This window comes from Pyrus communis, chromosome 5, assembly GCF_041283825.1.
Source record: "Pyrus communis isolate YQ-2024b chromosome 5, ASM4128382v1, whole genome shotgun sequence".
In the NCBI taxonomy this organism is placed as follows: Eukaryota; Viridiplantae; Streptophyta; class Magnoliopsida; order Rosales; family Rosaceae; genus Pyrus; species Pyrus communis.
In genome coordinates, this window is record NC_142569.1 from 11,298,683 (window position 1) to 11,314,604 (window position 15,922).

Here is a 15,922-nt window from a genome sequence, read left to right on the forward strand (position 1 = left end):
TGGAGGCTCTGTCTCGTAACCCATCCCCTCACCAAATCCCACCAGCCGTCGATCTCACCGAATGCAACCCCCATCTGAAGGTTGGCCCAACACGTGTACAGGAGGGCACACAAACGTACGAACAAAATTACCCTCCTATCTTTTAATAATTACCCTCCAACCCAGCCCCAAAACAGACTTTGTTGTAATAAGGCAAAATCGAATGGCACCTACAGTCAAATCACTCTTCAATTTTAGAATACACCAGTAATTAAGTTCTCTCTTAAAAAATCAATTGAATAGCATTCTTATATCAATTTAATCTCCAAACCAATACAGTCTCGTCTTCTTGTTGTAATGCACATGTCTTGACGTAGTTACTTTTACTTCACTGAAATTACTCTAGACACCCTAAATTGCTATTTTCACTTTTTTTTTTTTTTTTTTTTTTTTGCGTAACTCCGATATTGAATGTATGTAAATTAAAACAATAAAATTCAATGCATTTAGCCTATTCAAATATATAAGATCCAAAGAAATATATTAGAATATGACCACATCAGATATCCAAATATAATTTTTGAAATAACTAGAAAATGTGCTCGTGCTTCGCTGTGAAGATTGAATGTATTAGTCGGAACATGCATGAATAGTTTATACACAAAGTAACTAAAATGATGGTACAGTACCTAAGAACCAATGAAATGATTCTTTACTTGTTATACACGGATATGCATGCTATCAGAAACATTCATTTGCAGATTGTATTGTGTCATCAATATTATACTCATAGTTTCAAGTAATCAGCCTACTCCATGCGTGAAAAACACAGAAAAAGGAAAACAAAAAAGTAGAAGACATAATACTTGAGCATCCGGCAGGAATAGCAAGCTTGTGAAAAAATTGTTAAACCGTCTTACAAATTCAATCGCCACACGTTATATTGTAAACCAAGACAAATATAAAGCATATAGTTTGTTACAAATAAAAACGAAGTACTGCCATAATGTGCGACTGAAAAAATGCTTCTTAATGCGGTCTTGCAAGAAATGAATGTAGTTTGAAAACAACCTAGAAAACACCCCAGAAATTTTTACCACCCCAATCTTACTATGGAAGCATAAATGGACAGGATCTCTCCCTAATTTTGTAACAGAAATTCGAATAGAGAATATCAGGCTCCAGAGGTCATGACTTATCTTTGGCATAAATCTGTACACTGTAAGTTTAGTTCGAACGAAACAAATATGTGTGTAAAGTAAAAGGCGTCAATGCTACATGCACTGCTTTACAACGTTCTCAAGTTGTCGACACAATGCTTAAAATATTCGAGACTAAAAGATTTTCATACAAACAAAACACCTCACCTAAACAATAACCGAAGTTGTGGTATCTGAATTAAGTTGGCAGACGTTTTGCAAGGCTTTCTTCAATATCATATTCCCTTTTCAGCTTTTCTATATGATACAAAAAAGGATACAAATTCATACGTAAATAAGAAAATATGCCACACTGTACTATTACAGTTGCTAATCCTGAACAATAATGCAAGTGTAGCTGCTCTTAATCGAGAACTTCATCAAATAAACAATAATAAAATTAACGTGATATGTCAAAAAAAAAAAAAAATCATTTGAAGGCACAGTAATGCCTTCGCCATCATACACTTGCAACATGTAATTGATACATCTGTTGTTCAATGAAATCATTTGCTTGGCTAAAAAAGTTGTAATACAATAAATACAAGGACATCCAATTTATGAGAAATCATGCAGAAGCAAATGTACATGATAATGGAATTATGAATGCGAATGAGAAACACAAACTTGCCAAAAAGAAAACCTATTATGGTGTGCAAAGAAACTCACATCGTATTTTTTATTGCATCATCCATTTTGCAACATATTTATAAAAAAAAATGCTTGAAAAAGCTTTGCTATGATCATTAGGTTTTGCAAAAAATACGAGAAAAAAAAAAGAAACAATTACTGAAAAGACAGAATAATGGCAAAATACACTCCTCAACAATGCACACGAACATGTGAGTTGAAATTTTGGAACATTTGACAACAAAAGAGAAAGATGCAAAATTAGAAGAAATGAAGAAGATGCTCACTCAAAAAGAAAGAAGAAACAATATCAGGCTTCTTCTCTTCGGTATCCAGACTTCCATCGCTGACTCCTTCTTCAACCTTAAACGTATTTAAAATAAAAAAATGGAAAAAACAAAAAAAAACCTAGAAGAAATCATCACATGGAATTAAATCATCCAAGTAAAATTAGATCATGGACGCAAAAAGAAATGAAGGCAATTTAATTTGATTTACTGAATAAGCTTGGAATTTGTAATATGTAGACATAAAGAAAAAGAAATCGACTTTAAGTTATCAATCAAATCATTTGCTTGGCTATAAAAGTTAAAATACAATAAATAAATTCACATTCAATTTATGAGATATCATGCTTGTAAATGATTACATAATCATGAATGTGAATAAGAAACACAAACTCACAACATATAGTGTGTCAAGATAGCTGCAACAAAAGTTTCATCCAATGACTTAACATTCATTATCTATTCTAAAACTAGGGAGCAATTAACTGTTTATTGGGCTACAGTCAATTGTTTGCCCCTCGATTTCACGCTATTTACAACAAAACCATCAGATCTGGGTTGGGTTGGGAAGGTAATTCCCAAAAGTTAGGGGGTAATTTTGTCCGTAGGATTGAGCTGAATTTCACTTTATTTACAAAATTGCCACCGCCTTTTCTTTCCCTCTTTCTCTCTCCCTTCTCTCTCGATAACCATCCATCAAATCCCTCGTTCTTCCCTTTTCTCACTCTGTAACCCTAGCACCGTTTCTCTCTCATTTCTCTCAAATTCGAGACTTCTCTCTCCATTCTCTCAACCTAGCCCCAGCGCTGCTCACCCCATTCCTCTTCATAATCTCAGTTAAATCCATCGTCATGGGACCTTCTTCCTCAGACCTTCATGTGTACGTTACCTTTTCATCTAAATTAGGATCAGGGTTCTGAAATTAATTTTCCCCCAATTTTCCCTCTCTCTTTGCAATGGAAGAACATCCATCGTCTTCCTCATCTTCTTCTTCTGCTGCTGCTTCGACCAGTAGGAATACTTCAGGCGGTGCTGCTGTTGCTGCCACTGCCGCTATGACGTTTGAGAGCTTCGCAGGTTCGAGAGGAGGACGATGACAATCAGTGCTACCAACACACCCATTTCTGGCATCCAGAGCTGGAGCAAAACCACGAAATTGGCACTTTGTACGGTGGTAATATGCCGATGAGGTGTGAACATGATTACAGATGACACGTGGCGTGGTCTTGCATCATCGTCCTCCTCACCTTCTGGTTCTTCGGTTTGTATCCAATTGTCAGATTATATTTTGGAATTTTGATGGCAATTCATTATTTGATTATCCATAATTTGATGGTAGTTGGATGTTCTGCAACATAACCCATTTTTTTTGCTCTCTATAAAAGTTGTTTTCGTTCTAATTTTACCATTTTCTATTTTTTACTTATAGGCCTGCTGCTTTTGCGGTGAGGAATTCGAAGGATATGTGCTTCTGAGCAATTCCTAGGCACTAATCACTCACCATATCCTTTTCCACTTACTGGGATTTTCTTAGTTTGAACTATTTTCTTCAGTTTAATTCAAAACTTAATAGTTATTTAAAGTGTTTTATCCATTTTTACAATTACTCTCATAAATTGTACCTGATTTGTGGTTCGGTGGGATTGAGGTGATGGGGACGATTCGTGAGGTTGCAGCCATAAGATATAGGGCCTACGCGCGGGGTTTAGGGGTTTCACAGGGGGAGAGTTCCAGAGGGAGGGGGTGCACACGTGAATTGCAGAGGGAGAGGGAGAGGGAGAAAGAGAGGGAGTAGGGTTGTTGATTTGCTATATTCAAGTTCTTTATTTATTTATTTATTTTTTGTTTTTTGTGACAGGTTGAGAATGTGAAAGCTTTGCTGGAGGTGGAGGTGAGAAGTTTAATTTAATTCATGATTTATTGTTGTTGTTGTTTTTTTTTTTTAACTTTATTTTTGTGGGATTGTGCTGTTCTGGGGAAATAATATTAAATTGAAGTAAAATTTAGATATTTCTATAATTGGGATTTAGAGTATGAGATGAAGAACTGAAAGTGATTGCAAAATTAAAAGCTTAGAACTTTTTTGATTTGGAAGCTAATTTTAAATTCAGTTAGCTGATTAATTAATAGAGAAGCGTATAATGAATGTGTGATATGTTTTTCATTGCATATGAGCAGACATGAATACTGCTTTAGCGGCAGCAGCTGTTATATAATGGTAGGGAGCTAAAGAATTCTGAGATGCTGGGTGCTCTTAGTGTCTGAGATGCTGAGTCTGCATTCTACGTAACTTTTCTTGCAGTTACATGCTGATGAAATAGAATTGAATTTTTTCATTCCCTTCATTTTTTGAATGCAGTTACATTTATATGATGATTTGCAGCATATATTCATCTTTTGGTTTCTAATTCTTCATGCAGTCTAAGCCATGAAGGATTTGATAAACCCACAATTGATAACAATGTGCGGCCGCACCAACGGTTTTGGACAAGGGGTGCCCGAGATAGGATTTAGGAGATTTGGTTTAGGGTTTGCACAGAGAGAGAGATAGTGGGTGATGGTGAACAGGCGCAAGTATGGTCCCTTAGTCCAGGATTCACTCTTCATCGTCCATACTCTGTTGCATGCTCAGATAATTGTCTTTTTCAATTATATTTTGTACTAAAATCTCTGTTTTTTTTATTGTTTCTTGCATTTATATCTGCGTGAATGTGTTGATTGAAAGCCCAAAAAAAAAAAAATCCAAATCTTTTTTTACTGTTTTGTTAGGATAGGCAGCATGGTTTTTGGTTTTTTTTTTTTTTTTTTTTTTTAAATCGATTGGGGGATTTTCTGGCCGTCTATTTATTTGTTTGCCCTTTGGTTTGTTTTTCATTCTGGGTTCCCCTCTTTCATTAGAGAGTACAAAAATTCCAAGGGTAAACATCCAAACCCTTGCTTCGCTTTTCTGTCCATAGCCAAGAATTGGTGAAATAAGTGTGGTTCTTGGATCTGCGGTCTGAAACAAGAAAATTGTCTATTCTCTGTGCCAACTAATGTATCTGTGATTTCTTTGCAGGACGCTACTGCAACACTCAAGTCCGTTTGGAAAATGGAGAGCACACGACTTAAGGATCTCGGACCCAAGGTAAAATTTAATAATCTCTGGCTCCCTTGACTAATGTACGCTTGCATGCACTAGATCTGTGAATTTTAATTATGCATTTGCACTCTCTGTGCCAAAAGTTTTTAGATCCGAAGCGGTCAGGATGAGAACGATTTGGAGCAAGTGACTCAAAAAGTTAAACTTCGATATCGAAATTAATGGAAACCCATTGGTATGATTTCTTCATCTGAAATTTTTGATTGCCCAATTGGTTGTTTCATCAATTAATTGTGTGCAAACGTTTATGTGTAATTTTTTTGCTTCTTCCAATTAAATGGTAAGATCAAATTAAGCTAAGAACTTTGGATTTTGTATATGTTGTGTAATTAAATTATTCATATTATCAATTAATTTTGATCAAACATTTCTGGGTAGTTGTTAATTTCCCTCAATATTTGATAATAATTAAATTAAAGCTGAGAACTTTGTATTTTGTTCATTACCTGCCGTAGATTTTACTTGACAGAGAAAATGTAGTTTCCTTGATATTTTTCATGTTTTGTTTTCTTTCAGATCTCGTTGTAATGGGTCTCTTTGGAAAAACAATTCTTAAGACCAATTGTGAGGTTTGTTCTTATATAGTACATGAGTGTTTTATAATTCTTTTGCACAGTTGTTAGTATTTGTTGTTATGATTGGTGTTGTCCTAAATTTTGGCCTGAAGAAAATGAGACACTACTTTTGATAAACCATATTGAGAGTGAAGGAATCTCCTTTGGACCTAGTCATGTTGGAGTATATTTCTACTAACTTGGTACACTATGGAAATTCATGGACTCTTTTACTTGCCTCTTTTTATATGTATTTGTTAATTACATGACAAAGTTTTCAATCCGCTGCATCGCGCGGGCATGAATCGGGAATTGGCCTGTTCATGGATACAGTAAAACAAATGCCCCTCGATTTCACCTTATTTGCAAGAAACCCATCAGATTTGGGGTGGGTTGGAAGGGTAATTATGAAAAGATAGGAGGGTAATTTTGTCCGTGGGATTTGGGTGCCCAGCTATACACGTGTTGGGCTGACCATTACATCGGGTTGCATTCGTGGGATCGACGGCTATGTGTGGTGGGATTTGGTGAGGGGATGGGTTAGAGAGAGCCTTCAGCTTGCAGGGAAGAGAAGGATGGAGAGAGAGAGCCTGAAGAATTCCACTACTTATCCTGAATGAGGGTTAGCTGTGCAATTCCAGTTCTCTCTCCAAAAAAAAAAAAACTCTTCTTTCATCGCTCTCGACTTCTGCTTCTATCTCACACAGGGTAGGGTTGTTATCGGTCAGAAGGAATGGGTGTGAGATTCGGTGAGAGGAAGGAAGGTGAGGAGCAGGGAGATGGGCTCAAATAAAAACTTCCCCCCCTTCATAACCTATAGACTCAGCACTCATGGAATAATCATGGATTATTGTTGAGGTAATTTGATTGTTTCCTCTTTTGTAAGTTCTTTCTGTTAGTTTATTGTTTTTGAATTTTAATTTTTCTCTTTTCCGACTTAGAACAGTCGCCCTCGGGTGAGAGAATCATGATGTGACCATCATATTCTCTCTCATATCTCTCAACAACGAAATCGCGCAAGGCTTTGTCGATTTATGTCAACTCCAACCACGGCTAGCGTTGGGTTAGCTATCGACCACCCCCTCTCCACCTTCTTTTTCTTCTTCCGCTTCTCCCTGTGCATTCCAGTTTGATTTTAGCTCAGGTACGAATAGTGGAGTGAGAGTGTTTGGTTTTTGGCTTAGCTGGTCTCACCTCTAAATTTTCAACCTTTACACGATTTTCCCAATTGAAAAACCCTAGAAATTTCTGGGTTTTATTGTAATTATTTAAATCATTGTCAAAAATTGATTTTTTTTTCTTTTCTTTTATGTTATGTAATTCACACTGGGGTCTCTGCATATGCATATGGGTTATCGTAGGAGGGTCTCAATTGGGGCTCTCAGCAACATAAAGCATCGAGTTTTGTCTTCAGAAATTCAAGACTCTTTTGTATATATTGGTGGAAATGCAGAGATGGGTGCTCTTTGTTGCTGCCCTTGCGTTGAGGAATTCCAAGAATATGCGCTTTCGAGCAATTCATAGGCATTGCTTATGTCTGAGATACTTCTTCCACCAGCTAAGTAGGTATAAAAGCCATGATCAACTCAATACTTTGTCGGTTCTCCCGTTCAGGAACTCTCCTAGGAAATTTACATAGTTTTCTACTATCAGATGCATTTGGTTATATAAATGTTTTAGATTTATTGTCTGAAAAAGAAAGGGCAGTGGACCATAAATTGGCATGTCAATTGGAAACTGAGGAGCCTGATGCAACTAAACAAATCTGTCTGCTTTACTTCTAAAAATTTGTAATGTTAATGATGGCTACAAAGTAAACTGTTCGAAATCATCTATCAGTTTTAAGTTTCGGCCAACGTACTTGAATAGAAAGACATTTTCAAGGTTATTGTTAAATGAAAATGTTTTGTTTCTTAAGCATATTAGAAAAAAAAAAAAATCATGTTTCATTCTGAGTTCCTGTTTTTTCCCAGTATGTCTAGAAGTATGAATTTTCCTTTTGATTGATTATACTACTGTGTTCTCTCTCTGTAATTTCTTTTTTTTCAATTTACAACACTTTTAAACATTGAAGAAAACCTAGGATTCTGTTTTTTTATTTTTTGTGTCAAAAAACCAAGGATTATAGTAAGGTTTTCAATTTACAAATGGTTTTTCTGTTCGGATTTTCTTTTTGTGAGTTTTGTGTATGAATTTGTAGCATGATCTTCCACTGCATCATCCAAATTTTGCATTTGTAAATTGTCAAAGAAAAACAAAGTATGAGGAAATTATAGGAGATTGTGTCGGCTTTGGCCTTGAAGGGTATCAACAGATTGTTCCCCCATATAGGTGATTAATCGTTGTTCAGTATGTGTTCTATTGGGATGAGAAAGTGAATGAAAAAAATGATTTTTTTATTTGTTGGTTGATTTGGGTATGGACTATGTATTAAATTATTATTTTATTTTATTTTTTTTGGAATTTTGTGTAATGTGTAGAACCAGCAATGCAAGAGCAGGATCTGATCAATCATGCCCGAAAAGAGGTTTGTTTCTCAAATCACATTCATGAGTTTGATTATTAATGTAGTTTGGAAGGCTCTTCAATATGATTTTCTATTTTCTCCTTTCCAGCATTCTCTTTTTGGTTTTTGGAGTATGTATGTGATTTGTAGTTGATCATAGAATAAAAATTAATAAACACGAGGTGCAGCAATTAATTTGCATCCTTATGACAACACATGTATGAGAGTGCATTCGATTTCAATGTGTGCATGTGTGACAGGATGTGCCTGCTTGCTGCTGCTGGGTATGCTTGCTGCTGTTTCTCGCGCTATTAATTTTTTTTGTGTGTGTTGATTTGATTAACAATTCAAGCGTATCTTTATTTTGTTGGTGTGTGTTGCTTAGCAGCCAGTTTTATATATTGGTTTTTTTATTTGGATTTATAGCACTGAGGGTATAGGTGAACAGTGAAGCGGTTTGTATGGGCTCATGTATCTTAAACATGTTGTGAGAAGTGAGGATTTTGTTTGAGTGTTTTAGACAATCTGAAGGAATATGTAGATACTATGATTTGGGGTTGCTTTCTTAAACCATGATAAAGCAGTCCAAGTAATTTTAACATAGATATCATTTTTTATGTAATGCATGAGTATATGAAATGTTAAGACGATAATATATCATGTGATTTAAAATTCAAAGAGAGACAATGAACCGTGTTTGATATTTTGTTTGTCTTGATTCGTTTAAATTTGGGTGTTTTTCAGTTGGATTCATGGGTTTTGTTTAAGATATCATTTTTGTTTTATGAATGGTTTGCCAATGCAAAAGTTTGCATCTTTTCTTTGTTGGATTCATGGGGTTTTCTTAAGCTTTCAAGTTTTTAGTTTTTATCAAGAAATTTTGGGTTTCATTTATTTTTCAAACTAGACACTTTTTTGTTAAGATTTTCTTTATACTTCAGTAACTGATTGCTTCTTTACCTGTAAATTTGACTTCTGTAAATTTTCAGGTTGTACCCGCAGCGAAGCGCGGGCAATTTTTCTAGTATCAAACAAAAGTTGTCGCTTCATAATTTCCAATTTCAGTTCCTTACCAGCCAGCATTTCACCAATGTCAATCTCTTCCTAGAACTTTTATACTTACCTCTGTGGCAGAATTGAGAAAGAAAAAAATTACTCAAATTCAAATCAAGAAAATGCAAATATGTATTTATAGCATTGAACTGATTAAAGAGAAAACTAAAAGCATAATCCTTTAACTGTACAACGCAAATCTCACTATGCTAAAACAAATTCAAATCAAGAAAATGCAAATTTGTATTTCTAGCATTGAACTGATCAAGGGGAAAACTAAAAGCATAATCCTTCAACCATACAACAGCAATCTCGCTATGCTAAAACAACCATCAATTTCTTGAATAATGTCCATAGTGCATACCGAGAGAATTGAATTGTAGAGCCTGGGACATTTGATTAATTTCATCTGTGAAATCAAATCTTTCTTTTATTCTCTCTTAAATTAACCTTAATAAATATACCAATGACAAGTCAATAGTCAAAATCCTCACATAATATTTTTGAATTGATGAATGGGAACTGTTATTAGCACTCTAAAAATCTCATTCTACACTCCTCACAAGTGTAATTTTCTTTCTAATTATAGAAAGTTTGAAGTGCAAAATGAAATTTATAGAGTGCTAATAGCATTTCCCTTAATGAATAACACAAAAGATAGATACTCAAACATATAATGGGCAGAAAAGTAAGAGTAAAAAATCCTAACCTCAAGAATATGATTGTATTACACCAAAGATGCATGCTTAATTAAAAGTCCCGCAAAGGAAAGGCAAAAACTAAAAGTCAGAAAAAATGAAATTTAATGGGCTTGGTCTTTGCACAAACCTCACCTACTTTTCCCTGTCTTACAATAAACTCAATGGGGAACTGCCTAATCTGAAAAACCTTGTTAGATTGTTTTTAGCTAATAATCTATTTATTGGTCAAATCCTTCCTTCTCTGGTCTCCAATTGGATAGAATTGGTTTCTTTGTACCTTCAGAACAATGAATTCAGAGAATACTTGGCAAACGAAATGGGAGATCTAATCTCGTTATCCACACTCAATCTGAGCAGAAACCACTTGACATGAAAGATTCCTCATAGTCTAGGCAAATTGACTCAGCTTCAGGAACTCGATTTGTCCTATAACCACATGGTAGGAGAGATTACCCAAAGTCTAGGCAATTCATTTCAGCTTCAGTTCCTAGATTTGTCCGCGAACAACTCGATAGGAGTGATCCCATTAAGTAAAGGTATGTTGGATCTCAAGCATCTTTCATTGGCTAACAACAATTTGATAGGGGTAGTACCAACTCATCTGTTTCTTGTCGTAGGCTTAATAGGTTTGGTCTACATGGATCTCAGAAGCAATTCACTATCGGGTGCAATACCATCAAAATTGCCCATGCTCACAAGATTAGAGGTTTTCAATGCCTCGCGCAATAATCTCTTAGGTGAAATCCCATCAGAGCTTGCATATATTATGCAGGTGACATATTTTGTTCTCTTTATACATAGAGCTTGCATATATTATGCAGTTGACGGACAAGTGTGATGTTTATACTTTCGGAGTGGTGGCACTAGAAGTCATGATGGGAAGGCACCCCAGTGATATGCCAGAATCCCAACTTTTAGAATCATTAACATCAATGAAGGGAAATGCAGACTTGCTTTTAGATCAACGATTAGAGCCTTCAGCCAATGAATTGGCAAAGGCAGTGGTGCTTGTAATGAGTATAGCATGGGCTTGTATACGGACTCGTCTTGGGTTGCGTCCGACAATGCATTTTGTGTCACAGAATCTATCAGCTCAAAGTCTTCCTTGCCTTCCTGAGCCATTTGGTATGCTTACCATCAACAAGCTATCGGCTCTTCAAAACTAGAAGAAAATAGAGAACATGTAGCTCCAACTTCACATTAGAATTCTTGCTACGAGCAGTCTATCAAATAAGGAGAAGTTGTGGAATCTTACTTTTTTAAATTTTTTCTTAATGTTTACAACAAACTTCATAAACATGTAATTGATATCTACACCACCCTGATTACTACAGAATGTTGCAAATTGTGTTAAGCACTGTGGAATTCGTACTTGCATAAATAACCAGTTACACACAAGTGTTATGTTAAGATACTTTATTTTTTGGTTTGATTTTCCTATTTGTCGTAATTGATATTGTGATTGTAATTATCTCTCTATCAACGATTTACATAGCTGTAGTTAGGGACCACTAGAAAATATGTTCGCGCTTCATTGCGGGAATTGAATGTATTAGTCGAAACATGCATGAATAGTTTTTACACAAAGCAACTCAAATGACGGTACAATACCTAAGAACCAATGAAGTGATACTTTGCTTGCAATACATGGATATGCATGCTATAAGAAACATTCATTTGCAGATCATATTGTGTCATCAATATTATACTCATAGTTTTAAGTAATCAGCCCACTCCATGCTTGAAAATGTTGGAAATTTTAAGTAGAATTTTCATTGTCTCACATTGGCCATTACCAAAAGATTTCTTCCATTTATAAGGCTTTGTCCCTTATAGATAGTGATTGGAGTGATGGGCCATGGAGAATGAAATTGGACTTAACCTTGGGGTTGGCCTTTAGGGTGTAATAATTAATTGTTAATTATATTATTTTTTATATGAATAGACTCATCTTTTCAGATGAAGTCTGAACTGAATGAAAAAACGCAGAGAGCAAAGCACCCCTTTGAAGAGATGTCTCCCAACAGTCACATCTCATTCTCATACCTGTTGCGAACATGCTTAATCCTACTATATATACATCCATCTGCATGGCATTTAAAACAGAGAAAATATCAAATTCTTCTTCTACATTCCTAAACCTTCTTATTGAGAGAACCACACAGAAATTCGCCAGAAGTCAGTTTTCCAGTGCTGGAATTCTAACTTAGATCGTTGAATCCTAATGAGGCAGATGTCCGTAGAACTACAAGCACTAAGTAGGGACGAAATATCTGTTTCAAGGCTATTGTGGTACGCAAGCCTCGATCTTTAATTTGTCTATTCAATACTATTTCACATTGTTCATACTCTGTTAATATATTTATTCGCATTTATTATTTATTAACATATATAAGTTTATCACAGATTGTTGACATTTATTCAATAGAAAAACACAAAAGGAAACACACAAAAGTAGAAGACACAATACTTGAGCATCTAGCAAGAATAGCAAGCTCGTGAAAAAATTGCTCAACCGTTCTACAAATTCAATTGCCAAACATTACGTTGTAACCCAAGAGAAAGATAAAACATATAGTTTGTTCAGAAATCAAACGAAGTGCTGCAAAAAAAAAAAAAAGCCTCTTAATGCGGTCTTGCAAGAAATGAATGCAGTTTGAAACAACCCAGAAAACAACCTAGAAATCTTTACCACCCCAATCTTACTAAATAGAAGTATAAATGGACAGGATCCCTCCCTAATTTTGTAACAGAGATTCTAACAAAGAATATCTGGCTCCAAAGGTCTTGACTTATCTTTGGCATAAATATGTACATTCCAAGTTTAGTTTGAGTGAAACAAATACGCGTGTAAAGTAAAAGACATCAACGCTACAGGCATTGCTTTACAACCATCTCAAATTGTTGACACAACGCTTAAAATATTTGAGACTCAAAGATTTTCACACAAACATAACACCTCACCTAAACAATAACCGAAGTTGTGGCATCTGAATTAAGCAGGCAGACGCTTTGCAAGGCTTTCTTCAATATCATCTCATATTCCCGTTTCATTTTTCCTATATGATACAATAAACCATTCACATTCAGAAGTAAATAAGAGAATTTACCACACTGTACTATTACAGTTGCTAGTCATGAACAAAAATGCAAGTGCAGCTGCTCTTAATCGAGAACTTCATCAAATAAACAATAATAAAATTTAATGTAATCTGTCAAAAACCAGCCTTCGCCATCGTACACTCGCAGCATGCAATTGATGCATCTGTTGTTCAATGAAATCATTTGCTTGGCTAAAAAAAGTTAAAATACAATAAATACAATGATATCAAATTTATGAGAAATCATGCAGAACCAAACGTAAATGATAATGGAATCATGAATGTAAATGAGAAACACAAACTGGCCAAAAAGAAAACCTATTATGGCGTGCAAAGATACTCGCATTGTATCTTTTTATTGCATCATCCATTTCGCAACACATTTAAAAAAGTTTGTATGAAAAAGCTTTGCTATGATGATTAGGTTTTGCGAAAAATAATACGAAAAAAAAATAAAGAAACAATTACTAAAAAGACATAATAATGTTACAGTAATGGCAAAATACACTCCTCAACAATGCACACGAACACGTGAGTTGAAATTTTGAAACATTCGACAATAAAAAGAAAAAAGCAAAATTAGAAAAAGAAAGAGATGCTCACTCAAAAAGAAAGAAGAAACAATACCAGGCTTATTCTCTTCGGAGTCCAGAATTCCATCGTTGACTCCTTCAACCTTAAATGTATTTAAAATACAAAATAGAAAGAGAAAAAAAAAAAAAAACCCATAGAAATCATCCCATAGAATTAAATCATCCAAGTAAAATTAGACCATGAACACAAAAAGAAATGAAGGCAGTTTAATCTGACTTAGTGACTTACTGAATAATCTTTGAATCTATCCCATGCAAGCGTTCGACGTCAACTGTGACAACCCGTTCCAAATTTTACGTTTTTATTTTATTTAAAAAGCGTGAATTTACGAAATTGCCCTAGAGGCAAGGACTTTGACTTCTGTTGACCATCGTCTAGAGAGACGTATGACTTATTCTTTTAACATATTCTCGTAATACTTGTGGATGTGAACGCATAGGCCAAAGCCGTTTGCGAGTCCGGATTATAACGGTATAGTTACGGACGTTCGAAATTGGTTATTCAAGGTTTAGTGTTGATTAAATTAAATCCCCAATCAGAAATTGGTTATTTAAGGTGAAGTCCAATCAGAAAAAGAAAAGAAAAAAAATAAAAAATATATCCCAGCTTTTCCGTGGGTTTTTCCCACTCGTGACCACCCACTTTCCAAGGCCGATTCCGGTGGAGTTTTTCGATGCCACCACCACCATCTTGAAGCTCTCATTCCCCTCTACAAAACCCACCCAAGAACCACCTTGATTAACCATGGTATGAGGTGGTTTGAGGCCACGAAAGTTGACGAAAATCAATGGTGCTCCGGCCACCCTTCTCGATTTTCCGGCAAATCGGCAAAGTAATGGCCGATGCCACCACTTGGGCTTTGTAGCCCATCATCCCAGGAGCAAAACCCAACCAACCTTGACCCCGTTGGAACACCGTAGACGACGAATCGATGTCGGGATTCGTGGGCAAAATTGACCATCTTCCGTCCACTTTTGGACTTCGTGGCAGGGACCAATCATTTAGGACGCCTCGATGCGTGCGCTAGAGAATCATAGCGTGGACTCCAGGTGAGTGCATCTTTTCCTTTTTATCGTACATATTATTGAGAGTTCTATCGACACTTTTAAATTGATTAGGCATATTACTTTCATACATATTTATTGTGAATGCTTGAAGTACTATATGAACTACGAATGGCTTGATCCCTGTCTAGGGTACGTAGGCAGTCTAACGAGACGTTAGATGCAGCCATAAAATATTTGAGACAAAAGCCTTGCTTGGGAAATTGAGTAATACGAAGGAAATTTGTAAAGGCAAGTTTTATTTTTGTGAATTAGTTAGTTAAATTAGAGTTAATTGGGTTGTCATGGATAATTATCCCTGAAAATAAGTAGTTTGGGAGTAGGGCGTTACTGATTGTACACTTCACACCATATTGTTTATAATTGAAAATGCTATGACATGGTTAAGTAGTAGATTGCATCATGATATATCCATATGTATATTACTTGCATATAATTATTGGGAATGCTTTCAAGTGCAAAAGTGAACTCAGGACACCCAGGTAAGTTCAGGTGAGTTTATGGTAATAGTTGAATCGATTGCGTTATAGCATGACTACAGTTATGAGTTAGGCAATTTCGATACTGTCGTACTGGTTGCCATGAGTTGCACATGTTATATTGAGATGCATTGAGAGCTCATAAACCTGCACCCCGGTGTTAGTGCTCCCGCCCGTGGCCAGGGCACAGTCCTTCACGTGATGTTCACCTCCCGTACCTTACGCTCACCTTGGATTCAAGGTAGGTGCACAGTCCTGTCGTACAGACCACTTTAGGTGGTTCCGACTCGTAGGTGACCCGCGATTATTCGTCCAGTCTTCACGTGATCGTAGCACTTGAGCGTATTTATTTACACCCAGTCCTGTCGTAAAGACCACTTTAGGTGGTTCCGACTCGTGTGCAGGTATACTTATTGAGCTATTGGCTAGCCAGGATTGATGAGATATGGATAAGTCGTACAGGTCACTATAGGTGACTCCGATTTATATGCTAGCCATGATTGATGAGATATGGATAAGTCGTACAGGTCACTATAGGTGACTCCGACTTATATGCTAGCCAGGATTGATGAGATATGGATAAGTCGTACAGGTCACTATAGGTGACTCCGACTTATATGCTAGCCATGATTG

The 15,922-nt window shown here is 35.9% G+C and overlaps 2 long non-coding RNA genes across 14 annotated transcripts; one reads left to right on the plus strand and one right to left on the minus strand.

Annotated features, from left to right (window-relative positions):
- Positions 1 to 10: 10 nt before the first annotated feature.
- LOC148696750 (uncharacterized) lies at positions 11 to 13,937 on the minus strand. 2 transcript variants are annotated; one of them, XR_015962723.1, is made up of 5 exons: positions 13,780 to 13,937; positions 13,016 to 13,110; positions 2,096 to 2,171; positions 1,347 to 1,436; positions 11 to 209 (listed from the first exon to the last, which is right to left on the minus strand). It is a non-coding gene; the product is annotated as an uncharacterized LOC148696750 (long non-coding RNA). The 2 variants fall into 2 exon arrangements; XR_015962722.1 differs by lacking the exon at positions 11 to 209 and having other exon boundaries at positions 1,152 to 1,436.
- On the plus strand, positions 2,785 to 8,919 carry LOC148696751 (uncharacterized). Of its 12 annotated transcripts, none has more exons than XR_015962709.1 (12): positions 2,785 to 2,975; positions 3,108 to 3,356; positions 3,525 to 3,540; positions 3,954 to 3,986; positions 5,154 to 5,222; positions 5,321 to 5,412; positions 5,754 to 5,806; positions 6,125 to 6,649; positions 6,738 to 6,935; positions 7,245 to 7,357; positions 8,272 to 8,318; positions 8,558 to 8,919. It is a non-coding gene; the product is annotated as an uncharacterized LOC148696751 (long non-coding RNA). The 12 variants fall into 12 exon arrangements; XR_015962710.1 differs by lacking the exon at positions 2,785 to 2,975 and adding an exon at positions 4,516 to 4,669 and having other exon boundaries at positions 3,335 to 3,356; XR_015962713.1 differs by lacking the exon at positions 2,785 to 2,975 and having other exon boundaries at positions 3,336 to 3,356; positions 7,153 to 7,357.
- Positions 13,938 to 15,922: the final 1,985 nt, after the last annotated feature.